This window comes from Metopolophium dirhodum, chromosome 3, assembly GCF_019925205.1.
Source record: "Metopolophium dirhodum isolate CAU chromosome 3, ASM1992520v1, whole genome shotgun sequence".
Lineage (NCBI taxonomy): Eukaryota > Metazoa > Arthropoda > Insecta > Hemiptera > Aphididae > Metopolophium > Metopolophium dirhodum.
In genome coordinates, this window is record NC_083562.1 from 15981264 (window position 1) to 15997775 (window position 16512).

The following is a 16512-nucleotide window of genomic DNA, read 5'->3' on the forward strand; positions in this document are numbered from 1 at the left end:
ACGTGTGGCTCGCGAGCCTCAGGTTGCCGGCTCCTGACAGTTGATAGGTATAAATAATGTATAATACAATAATTTTGCATTGGGTCCATTGGGGCAATTTTTTCGGGGCATGTTGTCATGTTGTATTTCATTTTTAATGATAAAATAATGATCACACATCCACACTGCGCCATTGAGTAACTACTTAATTAATTACTCAATGCACTGCCCGGCGTCCAGGATAGATAAATTAGTTACACGATAACCGTGTGTCCATTTTTTCGATATTTTAATATTCTAATTCTGATATTGACTATACGAGTACGCACTCATGTACGTGATTTTATTGTCTTACGAACATTGCGAATTTGCGTTCAGTAGAACCAAATCTGGAACTTTTCTACTTTACCGGACGCCCCTTTTTTGCAATTTTTTTTCTAAACTTATGTTAAGTACACTGAAAACGATGGTGAAGTCAGAATTTGGCACACGGACTTAGTTTTGAAGTTATGGCCTAATGAAGTTCACTATTACTATTTCGCGATATTAACGCATTCGCGCATTCACCTCGGGTGAATTTAGGTTTTTAAAAATATTGTTTTAAACCATTAAGTACAGATCTTTATTTATCGGTGTATTCCCAGTTCGACGACACCCAATTTGACGAAGTACAGTTCAGTTATAAAAATATATTACATAAGTTAAATATTAAATATTACATACTACATAGTCGTTATAATGATAAAAAGTATAAAATCAGTTACGTGTGCACACCCGACCGAACAACACGCTTATCGTTATCGCGGTCTCGCATTTATAGCTCTCGTAAGCGTACTGAAGCTCTACGTGTGTACAGCCGTACAGGTAATATGAATAAATATTTAACCGTTGATCCATATTCACATTTTAACATTATAAATTAATAAAACACCCAAAAAAATGGGTGAACCACATACCAAAACTAATATACTCTATTTACCGAGAGTGGACCCACTCGCCCGACCAAGAATACCCTGTGAATGTATGCACGGCGGCAACTGCCTACTACGACAAGCGCCATCGGTCGCCGAACACCGCCGACCAATCACAGACCGCCGGTCTCCTACTCGGGGGGTCTGAATGTTCCGGCGGCTCAGTATGCATGCGTGGAAGTGGGTCAACTCTCGGTAAATAGAGTATAGGTTTAATGAAAAACTTATTGCCTCATCTAAAGTTTCAACTAACAAACAAAATGTCACAATAATATCTAAAACCGGACCCTCCTTTGTCATAGCAGATAAGGCGACTAATGAGCCTCTTTCATCTCAACACTCCGATAATGACTAAAATAGCGACGCAATTAAGACCACCGACAAAAATATTTCTAATCACGATTACATCAACAATACCAACCATATACAGAGCGTGCATAGTATAAATTCCTCATCGCAACAAAACACCAATAATGAACCAGAAAAATACGATTTTGGAAAAAAATCTTTCCACTCTCAACTCTACACTACCCAAAAAATAACACGCAATAGTCTTCGATTCAATCGACAACATACCCCAGATTGAATACATAATTGCAATTAGCAAATTAACTCCACCAAAAAACATAAAATTTGCCTCTCGGATAACCAACAACCGATTCTGTATATATCTCAATGACAAAAACACGGTTGATTTTCTTGTAGATAACCATTCCTACATCAAAATTAGACGGTTAATAAATCCGGCTAAAAGAATAATCATATCTCATGTCTCACCCGATATACCAAACGAATACATTATATCACACCTAGAATATCATAAAATCCAAATATTATCACCAATTACACATATCAATGCGGGATTTAACATCACAGAACTAGCTCATATCATAAGCTTTAGACGCCAAGTTTACATCAAACCCGACGATTTCGAAAAACTACCAAAATCCATCCTGATCAATCTCGAAAATACATCTCACAGAATATTCTTGGACGACGACTCGATTCACTGTTTCCTATGCAAACGCAAAGGTCACACAACAAAACAATGCAAAAACACACCAACAGAAACCATAAATACAAATATAAATGAAAACGTATGCAATACGTCCGCAGATACAAATGTTGACACCTCTACAAACAACATCTCACAAACCTCAACTCAAACGTCCCTTCTCGAGGACCCATTCCCGATGGAAACAACATCAAATGACATCACATTATTGACTCCAAATTCAACTGATATCAAAAAAGACCAGCACTCTCTTCAACTTCATCAAACCTAACCAACGATCCGCCTTCCTCCAAATCCCCTACTCAAGATAATATATCAAAAGAAACTACGTCCAAACCAAATAAATCAAAATATCGCAACCAGCAACCAAAAAATTAAAACGAAATCAATCCATAGAAAATATAGTCTTAAAGCTCGATGAAATTCTCGAACCCACCAAACCCAAGTTTGAAGAAATGCCCAACAAAAAAATTAATTATGAACAGTTTAAGTTCATAATTGAAAACTCGCTCGGCGTATCCACCCCAGCTTCAATTTTAGATGATTTTAACATTACATGTCTTGAAATGATCGAGGTCATAGAAAAAATCAAGCCTACAATTAATACTCCAGGCATAAACAACCAATTGACGCGACTTTGGAATTCTATCCTCGATAAAGCGCTGTCCACTAAGCCCTCCCAAACTGAATAAAAATAACAATTAATAATACGAAGCCACACAAACATCGAAACGATAGTGATGGCAACATCTAAGTTAACAAATAAAATAAAATAAAAAGTAATGAAAATATTGCAATGGAACATGAATAGCTTCTATAAAAAGCTAGATTAACTTAAGATTTTAATATCTGATATCTCACCTGATATAATATGCCTACAAGAAACCAATTTCACTGATTTAAATGCCGCTAAACTCCCTTATTTCAACGAATATAGTAAATTCAGAATCTCCGGACTCAGAGCCAGTGGCTCAACAATATACATTAGTTCTCTATACCCTTCCAAACAAATCTTTATATCAACTCATCTTGAAGCAATAGCAGTATCAGTAAAACTTATTGATATAGAAGTTAATTTATGCAATATATACCTTCCATACCTTTTCGGAAAAAGACCTCGAAAATATAATTAAGCAACTACCTAAGCCCTTCATTATAACAGGCGACTTCAACAGTCACAACATCATATGGGGCTCTCAAAATACAGACAATAGATGAAAAGCAATAGAAAAAATCCTAGAAAGCGAAAACTTGGTACTACTTAACAATATGGAACCTACGCGCATAAACCCAATTAACGGTAACCTTTCAAACATTGACCTGACATTTTCAAATGCTTCCCTCGCTCAAAGACTCGACTGGTCGGTATCAAACAATATTACCAGCAGTGATCACTTCCCTATTGTCATACAACTCATTACCCGTCATAATGACAGTACCCCCAAACTCGAGAGATGGAACTTAAAAAACCCCGATTGGCTACTTTTTTCCCAATTGCTCGAAGACAAAGTAACTAATATAAATTTATCTGAGATCAAAAACACTGAAGAACTGGTCGACGAATTCACAGAATCAATAATCTCAACTGCTAAATTAAGTATAGGAATATCAAAATCCAAAACTCCAAAACCAAAAGTTCCTTGGTGGAATCTAGATATAACAAAAGCAATTAAGGACAAAAATGATGCACTTAAAAAATTCCAAAAAACTAATAATCAGGAGGACTTCAATCAACTTAAACAGTTAAGAGCTAAATCAAAATTCTTGATAAAATCAAGCAAAAAGTTGACATGGGAAAAATTCACTAGTAGCATAAATAAAAAAACTGACTCCAAACTAGTTTGGAATAAAATCCAATCACTTAAAGGACTCCGAAAAATTAATCTAATCAACACTAACACAAATCTATTATTAAACAACATCGAACAAATATCCAATAACCTAGGTGAATATTTTTAAAACAACAGCAGCGATAAAAACTACAAACCCAACTTTCTAGCTCATAAAGATAAATGCGAGAAAGAAGATATACTTAATACCGCCAATCAAAACCATGCAGACCAAATCCTCATCAACAAGCCAATTAACCTTCACGAAATAACGAATATGCTAAAAAAATGTAAAAGCAACAGTCCTGGACCCAACTCTATCCCTTACTCGTTCATTCAAAATTTTAGCATTAAAACTCGAATTTCTCCTAAGTATATATAATCGAATATGAAATGAGGGACACTGGTCAAAAAAATGGAAAACAGGTACCATAATACCAATACTCAAACCCGAAAAAAACCAATTTAAAACTGAGGGATATAGATCCATAACTCTTCTCAATACCATGTGCAAACTATTTGAAAAATAATAAATCACAGACTTTCATGGTTTTTAGAGAAAATATCTTTTTTCTCTCCAAAACAAAATGGGTTTAGGAAAAATAGATGCACTATGGATAGCTTACACGAAATTAACGAAGACATCAAACTAACATTAGAAAACAAGCAACTCATGGGCGTAATTAACTTAGATATAGCCAAAGCATATGACACGACTTGGAGGCACAACATTATTATCAAACTAAACACAATCCTATGCCAAGGTAGACGGCTCAACATTATAACCAATTTTACCTCAAACCGAAAATTCCAAGTAAAAGCCAATAACCACTTATCCAGGGAATTCACCCAAGAAAACGGAGTTCCACAAGGTTCTGCTCTTTCAGTAACACTTTTCCTGCAATTAATGACATCACTCAAAATTGCAACCCTCCAGTAAAATGCAACTTATCCTACACTGAGAAGAATAGAACTATCCATTAAAAACATCGCTAGACTTGCTAGTCGCAACGGAGACAAATACAGTAACATAAACAATGAAATTGTCAAGCTGAACAATGAAATCGAATTATCCTCAGTCAAAATCATCCCTCATGAATCGTATATAGCCCCCCCTTGGGAAAACAATTACCTAACCAATACCGAGCTAAGCGCCTTATCCAAACCGAACACAGCCCCCGAGATATTTAAAAGACACTTTCAAGGAATCCTAGATGACTTCAAGAACTTTCAAAAAATCTATACCGACGCCTCAAAGTCATGCAATGGGGTTGGAATTACAATCATACTTGAAAATCAAAACTTAACTTTCAAGCTTCCCAATGATTGTTCAATATTTTCTGCGGAAGCTCTGGCAATTATAAAAGCCATAGAAGTAATAAACACCTCACCACACTCCAATTTTTTAATTCTCAGTGATTCCCTCAGCGCCATAAACAGTGTTAAAAACAAAACCCACCCTGGTGACATTGCCATCCTCCTCCAAAATAAAATTGACGAAGCTAAACAAAAAAAAAACAAATTATACTAACATGGATTCCAGGGCATACCGGTATCTCAGGTAACGAAACTGCGGATACATATGCTAATATGGCCATCTCCGACATGAACACGCCATTACTAGACTTCATAACCTACGATGACTTTAAAACTCATTGAAAACATATAATAGAAAAAAATGGCACATATCCTGGAAAAGCTAGAATACTAAATTAAACCAGATCGAGTCAACAACTTTCAGATGGGATAAAGCCAACCTCAATCGAAAAGAAGAAACCGCCTTAAATCGTTTAAGAATAGGACATACTAGACTTACCCATGGATATCTCATGTCCAATGACGAACCTCCCCCCCCCGCATCATGTGAAGCCTGCGGCCTACAACTCACCGTAAAACACATCTTGACTGAATGTCATGCTTACGAAAAGGAGCAAATGGACCTCAACTTAACCGAAAAACTCGAGATACATGATTACACATTACAAAGTACAATCTAAAATACCCAGAATATTAAACAGAAAAAACTATTTAAAATATTTATTTCATTAAACAAGGATTATTCAAAGGGTACCAGATTGTCAATGTTTAAAAAATTTGGCCAGAGGTTAAATAATAAAAAAAAAATTGAAGGAGGGTGTTGGCGCCCGCAGGCAAATGCATTTTAGGAAACCAAAAAAAAAAATTTGAATAAATTTAACTGTATGATTACACATTACAAACTACAATCTAAAATACCCAGAATATTACACAGAAAAAAAATATTTAAAATATTTATTTCATTAAACAAGGATTATTCATAGGGCACCAAGTTATCAATTTTCAAGTCAATACAAAATATTCAACTAGAGATACAATACTAAAAAAAAAAGATTGAAGGAGGGTGTTGGCGCCCGCAGGCAAATGCATTTTAGGAAACCAAAAAAAAAAATTTGAATAAATTTAACTGTATGATTACACATTACAAAGTACAATCTAAAATACCCAGAATATTAAACAGAAAAAACTATTTAAAATATTTATTTCATTAAACAAGGATTATTCAAAGGGTACCAGATTGTCAATGTTTAAAAAATTTGGCCAGATGTTAAATCATAAAAAAAAAATTGAAGGAGGGTGTTGGCGCCCGCAGGCAAATGCATTTTAGGAAACCAAAAAAAAATTTTGAAAAAATATAACTGTAGGAATACACATTACAAAGTACAATGTAAAATACCCAGAATATTAAACAGAAAAAACTATTTAAAATATTTATTTCATTAAACAAGGATTATTCAAAGGATACCAGATTGTCAATGTTTAAAAAATTTGGCTAGAGGTTAAATCATAAATAAAAAATTGAAGGAGGGTGTTGGCGCCCGCAAGCAAATGCATTTTAGGAAACTAAAAAAAAAATTTTGAATAAATTTAACTGTATGATTACACATTACAAAGTACAATCTAAAATACCCAGAATATTACACAGAAAAAAATATTTAAAATATTTATTTCATTAAACAAGCATTATTCATAGGGCACCAAGTTATCAATTTTCAAGTCAATACAAAATATTTAACTAGAAATACAATACTAAAAAAAAAAAAATTGAAGGAGGGTGTTGGCGCCCGCAGGCAAATGCATTTTAGGTAACCAAAAAAAAAAATTCGAATAAATTTAACTGTATGATTACACATTACAAAGTACAATCTAAAATACCCAGAATATTACACAGAAAAAACTATTTAAAATATTTATTTCAATAAACAAGGATTATTCAAAGGGTACCATATTGTCAATGATTAAGAAATTTGGCTAGAGGTTAAATCATAAATAAAAAATTGAAGGAGGGTGTTGGCGCCCACAGGCAAATGCGTTTTAGGAAATCAAAAAAAAATTTTGAATAAACTTAACTGTATGATTACACATTACAAAGTACAATGTAAAATACCCAGAATATTAAACAGAAAAAACTATTTAAAATATTTATTTCATTAAACAAGGATTATTCAAAGGATACCAGATTGTCAATGTTTAAAAAATTTGGCTAGAGGTTAAATCATAAATGAAAAATTGAAAGAGGGTGTTGGTGCCCGCAGGCAAATGCATTTTAGGAAACTAAAAAAAAAATTTTGAATAAATTTAACTGTATGATTACACATTACAAAGTACAATCTAAAATACCCAGAATATTACACAGAAAAAACTATTTAAAATATTTATTTCATTAAACAAGGATTATTCATAGGGCACCAAGTTATCAATTTTCAAGTCAATACAAAATATTCAACTAGAGATACAATACTAAAAAAAAAAAATTGAAGGAGGGTGTTGGCGCCCGCAGGCAAATCCATTTTAGGAAACCAAAAAAAAAAATTTGAATAAATTTAACTGTATGATTACACATTACAAAGTACAATCTAAAAAACCCAGAATATTACACAGAAAAAAAAATTGAAGGAGGGTGTTGGCGCCCGCAGGCAAATGCATTTTAGGAAACCAAAAAAAAAAATTTAAAAAATTTAACTGTATGATTACACATTACAAAGTACAATCTAAAATACCCAGAATATTAAACAGAAAAAACTATTTAAAATATTTATTTCATTAAACAAGGATTATTCAAAGGGTACCAGATTGTCAATGTTTAAGAAATTTGGCTAGAGGTTAAATCATAAATAAAAAATTGAAGGAGGGTGTTGGCGCCCACAGGCAAATGCGTTTTAGGAAACCAAAAAAAAATTTTGAATAAACTTAACTGTATGATTCCACATTACAAAGTACAATCTAAAATAACCAGAATATTAAACAGAAAAAACTATTTAAAATATTTATTTCATTAAACAAGGATTATTCAAAGGGTACCAGATTGTCAATGTTTAAAAAATTTGGCCAGATGTAAAATCATAAAAAAAAAATTGAAGGAGGGTGTTGGCGCCCGCAGGCAAATGCATTTTAGGAAACCAAAAAAAAAAATTTGAATAAATTTAACTGTATGATTACACATTACAAAGTACAATCTAAAATACCCAGAATATTACACAGAAAAAACTATTTAAAATATTTATTTCAATAAACAAGGATTATTCAAAGGGTACCATATTGTCAATGATTAAGAAATTTGGCTAGAGGTTAAATCATAAATAAAAAAATGAAGGAGGGTGTTGGCGCCCGCAGGCAAATGCATTTTAGGAAACCAAAAAAAAGAATTTGAATAATTTTAACTGTATGATTACACATTACAAAGTACAATCTAAAATACCCAGAATCATAAACAGAAAAAACTATTTAAAATATTTATTTCATTAAACAAGGATTATTCAAAGGATACCAGATTGTCAATGTTTAAAAAATTTGGCTAGAGGTTAAATCATAAATAAAAAATTGAAGGAGGGTGTTGGCGCCCGCAGGCAAATGCATTTTAGGAAACTAAAAAAAAAATTTTGAATAAATTTAACTGTATGATTACACATTACAAAGTACAATCTAAAATACCCAGAATATTACACAGAAAAAAATATTTAAAATATTTATTTCATTAAACAAGCATTATTCATAGGGCACCAAGTTATCAATTTTCAAGTCAATACAAAATATTCAACTAGAGATACAATACTAAAAAAAAAAAATTGAAGGAGGGTGTTGGCGCCCGCAGGCAAATGCATTTCAGGAAACCAAAAAAAAAAAATTGAATAAATTTAACTGTATGATTACACATTACAAAGTACAATGTAAAATACCCAGAATATTAAACAGAAAAAACTATTTAAAATATTTATTTCATTAAACAAGGATTATTCAAAGGATACCAGATTGTCAATGTTTAAAAAATTTGGCTAGAGGTTAAATCATAAATAAAAAATTGAAGGAGGGTGTTGGCGCCCGCAGGCAAATGCATTTTAGGAAACTAAAAAAAAAATTTTGAATAAATTTTACTGTATGATTACACATTACAAATTACAAACTAAAATACCCAGAATCATAAACAGAAAAAACTATTCAAATTATTTATTTCATTAAACAAGCATTATTCATAGGGCACCAAGTTATCAATTTTCAAGTCAATACAAAATATTCAACTAGAAATACAATACTAAAAAAAAAAAAATTGAAGGAGGGTGTTGGCGCCCGCAGGCAAATGCATTTTAGGAAACCAAAAAAAAAAATTTGAATAAATTTAACTGTATGATTACACATTACAAAGTACAATCTAAAATACCCAGAATCATAAACAGAAAAAACTATTTAAAATATTTATTTCATTAAACAAGGATTATTCAAAGGGTACCAGATTGTCAATGTTTAAAAAATTTGGCCAGATGTTAAATCATAAAAAAAAATTGAAGGAGGTTGTTGGCGCCCGCAGGCAAATGCATTTTAAGAAACCAAAAAAAAATTTTGAAAAAATATAACTGTAGGAATACACATTACAAAGTACAATGTAAAATACCCAGAATATTAAACAGAAAAAACTATTTAAAATATTTATTTCATTAAACAAGGATTATTCAAAGGATACCAGATTGTCAATGTTTAAAAAATTTGGCTAGAGGTTAAATCATAAATAAAAAATTGAAGGAGGGTGTTGGCGCCCGCAGGCAAATGCATTTTAGGAAACTAAAAAAAAAAATTTTGAATAAATTTAACTGTATGATTACACATTACAAAGTACAATCTAAAATACCCAGAATATTACACAGAAAAAAATATTTAAAATATTTATTTCATTAAACAAGCATTATTCATAGGGCACCAAGTTATCAATTTTCAAGTCAATACAAAATATTCAACTAGAAATACAATACTAAAAAAAAAAAAAATTGAAGGAGGGTGTTGGCGCCCGCAGGCAAATGCATTTTAGGAAACTAAAAAAAAAATTTTGAATAAATTTAACTGTATGATTACACATTACAAAGTACAATCTAAAATACCCAGAATCATAAACAGAAAAAACTATTTAAAATATTTATTTCATTAAACAAGGATTATTCAAAGGATACCAGATTGTCAATGTTTAAACAATTTGGCTAGAGGTTAAATCATAAATGAAAAATTGAAGGAGGGTGTTGGCGCCCGCAGGCAAATGCATTTTAGGAAACTAAAAAAAAAATTTTGAATAAATTTTACTGTATGATTACACATTACAAATTACAAACTAAAATGCCAAGAATCATAAACAGAAAAAACTATTCAAAATATTTAGTTCATTAAAGAATGATTATTCATAGGGCACCAAGTTATCAATTTTCAAGTCAATACAAAATATTCAACTAGAGTTACAATGCTAAAAAAAAAAATTGAAGGAGGGTGTTGGCGCCCGCAGGCAAATGCATTTTAGGAAACCAAAAAAAAAAATTTGAATAAATTTAACTGTATGATTACATTTTACAAAGTACAATCTAAAATACCCAGAATATTACACAGAAAAAACTATTTAAAATATTTATTTCATTAAACAAGGATTATTCAAAGGGTACCAGATTGTCAATGTTTAAAAAATTTGGCCAGATGTTAAATCATAAAAAAAAAATTGAAGGAGGGTGTTGGCGCCCGCAGGCAAATGCATTTTAGGAAACTAAAAAAAAAATTTCGAATAAATTTAACTGTATGATTACACATTACAAAGTACAATCTAAAATACCCAGAATATTACACAGAAAAAAATATTTAAAATATTTATTTCATTAAACAAGGATTATTCAAAGGATACCAGATTGTCAATGTTTAAAAAATTTGGCTAGAGGTTAAATCATAAAAAAAAAATTGAAGGAGGGTGTTGGCGCCCGCAGGCAAATGCATTTTAGGAAACCAAAAAAAAAAATTTGAATAAATTTAACTGTATGATTACACATTACAAAGTACAATCTAAAAAACCCAGAATATTACACAGAAATAAAAATTGAAGGAGGGTGTTGGCGCCCGCAGGCAAATGCATTTTAGGAAACCAAAAAAAAAAATTTGAATAAATTTAACTGTATGATTACACATTACAAATTACAAACTAAAATGCCAAGAATCATAAACAGAAAAAACTATTCAAAATATTTAGTTCATTAAAGAATGATTATTCATAGGGCACCAAGTTATCAATTTTCAAGTCAATACAAAATATTCAACTAGAGTTACAATGCTAAAAAAAAAAATTGAAGGAGGGTGTTGGCGCCCGCAGGCAAATGCATTTTAGGAAACCAAAAAAAAAAATTTGAATAAATTTAACTGTATGATTACACATTACAAAGTACAATCTAAAATACCCAGAATATTACACAGAAAAAAATATTTAAAATATTTATTTCATTAAACAAGCATTATTCATAGGGCACCAAGTTATCAATTTTCAAGTCAATACAAAATATTCAACTAGAGATACAATACTAAAAAAAAAAAATTGAAGGAGGGTGTTGGCGCCCGCAGGCAAATGCATTTTAGGAAACCAAAAAAAAAAATTTGAATAAATTTAACTGTATGATTACACATTACAAAGTACAATCTAAAATACCCAGAATCATAAACAGAAAAAACTATTTAAAATATTTATTTCATTAAACAAGGATTATTCAAAGGGTACCAGATTGTCAATGTTTAAAAAATTTGGCCAGATGTTAAATCATAAAAAAAAATTGAAGGAGGTTGTTGGCGCCCGCAGGCAAATGCATTTTAAGAAACCAAAAAAAAATTTTGAAAAAATATAACTGTAGGAATACACATTACAAAGTACAATGTAAAATACCCAGAATATTAAACAGAAAAAACTATTTAAAATATTTATTTCATTAAACAAGGATTATTCAAAGGATACCAGATTGTCAATGTTTAAAAAATTTGGCTAGAGGTTAAATCATAAATAAAAAATTGAAGGAGGGTGTTGGCGCCCGCAGGCAAATGCATTTTAGGAAACTAAAAAAAAAAATTTTGAATAAATTTAACTGTATGATTACACATTACAAAGTACAATCTAAAATACCCAGAATATTACACAGAAAAAAATATTTAAAATATTTATTTCATTAAACAAGCATTATTCATAGGGCACCAAGTTATCAATTTTCAAGTCAATACAAAATATTCAACTAGAAATACAATACTAAAAAAAAAAAAAATTGAAGGAGGGTGTTGGCGCCCGCAGGCAAATGCATTTTAGGAAACTAAAAAAAAAATTTTGAATAAATTTAACTGTATGATTACACATTACAAAGTACAATCTAAAATACCCAGAATCATAAACAGAAAAAACTATTTAAAATATTTATTTCATTAAACAAGGATTATTCAAAGGATACCAGATTGTCAATGTTTAAACAATTTGGCTAGAGGTTAAATCATAAATGAAAAATTGAAGGAGGGTGTTGGCGCCCGCAGGCAAATGCATTTTAGGAAACTAAAAAAAAAATTTTGAATAAATTTTACTGTATGATTACACATTACAAATTACAAACTAAAATGCCAAGAATCATAAACAGAAAAAACTATTCAAAATATTTAGTTCATTAAAGAATGATTATTCATAGGGCACCAAGTTATCAATTTTCAAGTCAATACAAAATATTCAACTAGAGTTACAATGCTAAAAAAAAAAATTGAAGGAGGGTGTTGGCGCCCGCAGGCAAATGCATTTTAGGAAACCAAAAAAAAAAATTTGAATAAATTTAACTGTATGATTACATTTTACAAAGTACAATCTAAAATACCCAGAATATTACACAGAAAAAACTATTTAAAATATTTATTTCATTAAACAAGGATTATTCAAAGGGTACCAGATTGTCAATGTTTAAAAAATTTGGCCAGATGTTAAATCATAAAAAAAAAATTGAAGGAGGGTGTTGGCGCCCGCAGGCAAATGCATTTTAGGAAACTAAAAAAAAAATTTCGAATAAATTTAACTGTATGATTACACATTACAAAGTACAATCTAAAATACCCAGAATATTACACAGAAAAAAATATTTAAAATATTTATTTCATTAAACAAGGATTATTCAAAGGATACCAGATTGTCAATGTTTAAAAAATTTGGCTAGAGGTTAAATCATAAAAAAAAAATTGAAGGAGGGTGTTGGCGCCCGCAGGCAAATGCATTTTAGGAAACCAAAAAAAAAAAATTTGAATAAATTTAACTGTATGATTACACATTACAAAGTACAATCTAAAAAACCCAGAATATTACACAGAAATAAAAATTGAAGGAGGGTGTTGGCGCCCGCAGGCAAATGCATTTTAGGAAACCAAAAAAAAAAATTTGAATAAATTTAACTGTATGATTACACATTACAAATTACAAACTAAAATGCCAAGAATCATAAACAGAAAAAACTATTCAAAATATTTAGTTCATTAAAGAATGATTATTCATAGGGCACCAAGTTATCAATTTTCAAGTCAATACAAAATATTCAACTAGAGTTACAATGCTAAAAAAAAAAATTGAAGGAGGGTGTTGGCGCCCGCAGGCAAATGCATTTTAGGAAACCAAAAAAAAAAATTTGAATAAATTTAACTGTATGATTACACATTACAAAGTACAATCTAAAATACCCAGAATATTACACAGAAAAAAATATTTAAAATATTTATTTCATTAAACAAGCATTATTCATAGGGCACCAAGTTATCAATTTTCAAGTCAATACAAAATATTCAACTAGAGATACAATACTAAAAAAAAAAAATTGAAGGAGGGTGTTGGCGCCCGCAGGCAAATGCATTTCAGGAAACCAAAAAAAAAAAATTGAATAAATTTAACTGTATGATTACACATTACAAAGTACAATGTAAAATACCCAGAATATTAAACAGAAAAAACTATTTAAAATATTTATTTCATTAAACAAGGATTATTCAAAGGGTACCAGATTGTCAATGTTTAAAAAATTTGGCTAGAGGTTAAATCATAAAAAAAAAATTGAAGGAGGGTGTTGGCGCCCGCAGGCAAATGCATTTTAGGAAACCAAAAAAAAAAATTTGAATAAATTTAACTGTATGATTACACATTACAAAGTACAATCTAAAAAACCCAGAATATTACACAGAAATAAAAATTGAAGGAGGGTGTTGGCGCCCGCAGGCAAATGCATTTTAGGAAACCAAAAAAAAAAATTTGAATAAATTTAACTGTATGATTACACATTACAAATTACAAACTAAAATGCCAAGAATCATAAACAGAAAAAACTATTCAAAATATTTAGTTCATTAAAGAATGATTATTCATAGGGCACCAAGTTATCAATTTTCAAGTCAATACAAAATATTCAACTAGAGTTACAATGCTAAAAAAAAAAATTGAAGGAGGGTGTTGGCGCCCGCAGGCAAATGCATTTTAGGAAACCAAAAAAAAAAATTTGAATAAATTTAACTGTATGATTACACATTACAAAGTACAATCTAAAATACCCAGAATATTACACAGAAAAAAATATTTAAAATATTTATTTCATTAAACAAGCATTATTCATAGGGCACCAAGTTATCAATTTTCAAGTCAATACAAAATATTCAACTAGAGATACAATACTAAAAAAAAAAAATTGAAGGAGGGTGTTGGCGCCCGCAGGCAAATGCATTTCAGGAAACCAAAAAAAAAAAATTGAATAAATTTAACTGTATGATTACACATTACAAAGTACAATGTAAAATACCCAGAATATTAAACAGAAAAAACTATTTAAAATATTTATTTCATTAAACAAGGATTATTCAAAGGGTACCAGATTGTCAATGTTTAAAAAATTTGGCCAGATGTTAAATCATAAAAAAAAATTGAAGGAGGTTGTTGGCGCCCGCAGGCAAATGCATTTTAAGAAACCAAAAAAAAATTTTGAAAAAATATAACTGTAGGAATACACATTACAAAGTACAATGTAAAATACCCAGAATATTAAACAGAAAAAACTATTTAAAATATTTATTTCATTAAACAAGGATTATTCAAAGGATACCAGATTGTCAATGTTTAAAAAATTTGGCTAGAGGTTAAATCATAAATAAAAAATTGAAGGAGGGTGTTGGCGCCCGCAGGCAAATGCATTTTAGGAAACTAAAAAAAAAAATTTTGAATAAATTTAACTGTATGATTACACATTACAAAGTACAATCTAAAATACCCAGAATATTACACAGAAAAAAATATTTAAAATATTTATTTCATTAAACAAGCATTATTCATAGGGCACCAAGTTATCAATTTTCAAGTCAATACAAAATATTCAACTAGAAATACAATACTAAAAAAAAAAAAAATTGAAGGAGGGTGTTGGCGCCCGCAGGCAAATGCATTTTAGGAAACTAAAAAAAAAATTTTGAATAAATTTAACTGTATGATTACACATTACAAAGTACAATCTAAAATACCCAGAATCATAAACAGAAAAAACTATTTAAAATATTTATTTCATTAAACAAGGATTATTCAAAGGATACCAGATTGTCAATGTTTAAACAATTTGGCTAGAGGTTAAATCATAAATGAAAAATTGAAGGAGGGTGTTGGCGCCCGCAGGCAAATGCATTTTAGGAAACTAAAAAAAAAATTTTGAATAAATTTTACTGTATGATTACACATTACAAATTACAAACTAAAATGCCAAGAATCATAAACAGAAAAAACTATTCAAAATATTTAGTTCATTAAAGAATGATTATTCATAGGGCACCAAGTTATCAATTTTCAAGTCAATACAAAATATTCAACTAGAGTTACAATGCTAAAAAAAAAAATTGAAGGAGGGTGTTGGCGCCCGCAGGCAAATGCATTTTAGGAAACCAAAAAAAAAAATTTGAATAAATTTAACTGTATGATTACATTTTACAAAGTACAATCTAAAATACCCAGAATATTACACAGAAAAAACTATTTAAAATATTTATTTCATTAAACAAGGATTATTCAAAGGGTACCAGATTGTCAATGTTTAAAAAATTTGGCCAGATGTTAAATCATAAAAAAAAAATTGAAGGAGGGTGTTGGCGCCCGCAGGCAAATGCATTTTAGGAAACTAAAAAAAAAATTTTGAATAAATTTAACTGTATGATTACACATTACAAAGTACAATCTAAAATACCCAGAATATTACACAGAAAAAAATATTTAAAATATTTATTTCATTAAACAAGGATTATTCAAAGGATACCAGATTGTCAATGTTTAAAAAATTTGGCTAGAGGTTAAATCATAAAAAAAAAATTGAAGGAGGGTGTTGGCGCCCGCAGGCAAATGCATTTTAGGAAACCAAAAAAAAAAATTTGA